Here is a 2,402-nt window from a genome sequence, read left to right on the forward strand (position 1 = left end):
AGAGAAAAAAGAAGAGCATAACATTCCCGAGACAGTATTATTGATGTAACATTCTTAACAAGTCAATGCCTTAATGTTTACACACATACATAAGCGCATCAATCTCTACACAACCACACACACACACACATATAAAGGAATATTTGGAATGGAAAAAATTCTCAGAAAATTTCCCTTAGCCAAGCAAATCACCAGTTACATGACCCTCTCTCTCTCTCTCTCTCTCTCTTTTTATAGAGATAAAAAAGGTCATGACATATCCAAGCTATTATTATTAACGTGACATTCTTAACAGGTCGACGTCACATATACACACACGCACGCACACTCGAGGAATGTTTGGAATGCAAAACTATTGATTTTGTCTGAGTAAAAACAACTAGGTTACATGACAATTTTTGCTAACATTTCTGTGTTGCAGAAGTTTCTTTGGAAAAATAATTGCAATTAAGAAATTATTAGCCCTGTCTAGTTCGATACACTTTTAGACATATTGTGGAGTGCAGGTGCATCCCAGCGCCAGGCAAGTGTAGTAGAACTGTGTTTTTTGAACTTCTGTAACTATAAAAGAATTCTTATACAATAAAATTGGAATTTCAACTCTTGCGTAAAACAAATTTTCAGTTTTTATACTTGTAAAATCAGCTAAAATCATGATTTTCAGTTAAATTACACTAAGAGAGCTCACTATGAAATTGTTAGATTTTGGGAGGGGTGTTTACTCATACCCCCCTTCTCTAACTACAGAGGAGAACAGGAACAACACATCTGTACTCTTCAACTATTCTCACAATATTAACTGATCTGTAATGCAAGAACTCTTTAAATAGCCTAAGCGCAGATCGCATCTGAAACAGTGAGCCAATCAGAAAACACCCATTACATCATAACGAACCAATCAGAAAACAACACACGTCTAATAATTTGTTGCATAATATTGAATAATAAATTGTTGCACAACATTATGCAATAGAAGTAGACCAGAAGTAGACGTGTATGAGTATGTGTGGGTAAATATATATAGGTGTAGGTGTGTGTGGGTGTGTGTGGGTGTGGCTCATATGAGCATCTTGGATTAGTTTTAAGTGATGCCAAAACAATATCGAAAAAAAACATATTTTTAACAAATTTATAAACAACAATTTGGCAAATTCAAGTTTAGCCACATCAATCTGAGAGGGGTCATACTTTCTCGGAAGCTTTTTTTACAAAAATCGTAGGTAATACACAGTAGCAATAACATTTTATAGACATTTTGCCTTAGTTTTAAGTATTTCTATACAGTCAAAAATACCTCTTCATTTCTCAAAAAAACCTCTTCAATTCTCGCACCAGTAGTACCACCAATTACACTACCTAAATGACAATAGTTAAATACATATTTTAGCGAATTACGCTGGCATAAGCTAAGTACATGTTGCTAGAAGGCCTTCGTCGTTGCAAGTCACCTAACCCATTCACTAATAAATAAGAAAAAAAATATTGAAGTACTGAAAAAAAGTTGACATGTTCACAAAGTTCACAGATGTTTACTCATTGATGACTCCGTCGTTGTCGTCTATCAAAAACCTAAGTACCTTGGAAACAGTGAGAGTTATCGAAAAATCTCCCCTTGTTGATTTTTTTTTGGTGACATAGAGTAGAGTACGCGTAGAGAGGTCGGGTTTAGTGTGTCGGTCGAGTCTCGGTGTCCTCTGTCCTCCCATAGCAAAATAAACATAGGTCGTCATGGAACCAAAAATTTTCCGAAAATTTTCCAAGTCCTGCGTTAAATTGCAAAATATCTCGAATTTTTGACAAACAGAGGTGTCCCATAGGACCTTTGAGAAAAAAAAAAACACGTGAAACTCTACAGAGGTGTGGTTATCTATAACCACAGCCGTTAGAACCTTTTTTTTTGGTTGGGCACCAGGCACCCTGGCGGGGTTATAGGGGCCAGGAATCCTAAAAAAAACAATTATTATTTTGTTTGTTTGCTTGCGTCACAATACGGAAATAATGAGAGGCGCGCGCGCGTGTGTGTGGCAGAAATATCACATCGTTCGCGAGAGGTTTACAAAGGTCATTAACAACTAGTCATATATATATCCGGTGATCTTCTGACGTCATGTACTGCCTACCCGGTTGCATACCAACACAGGCACATCCGACACATTGTCATGGTTGTAGCACGGAAACGGTACGTTTCCGGACGTGGGTTCCTATTCCAAATATTGTCTACTCAGTCCCCTCAACTTGCCCTAGAAGATTGTAAGGGGAATTTCCGAGCACCCTGTATATATATACATGCACACACAGGGTGTCTCATAAGTAATAGCGCACACTGACATAGATGAAAGTACACGATAATAGAAGCAAAAACGTTTCAGTAAACATGGGTCTGCAAACGAGCCGTTTTCGAG

The sequence above is a fragment of the Lepisma saccharinum genome, chromosome 1 (genome assembly GCF_977018435.1).
Source record: "Lepisma saccharinum chromosome 1, izLepSacc3.1, whole genome shotgun sequence".
Classification (NCBI taxonomy): Eukaryota; Metazoa; Arthropoda; class Insecta; order Zygentoma; family Lepismatidae; genus Lepisma; species Lepisma saccharinum.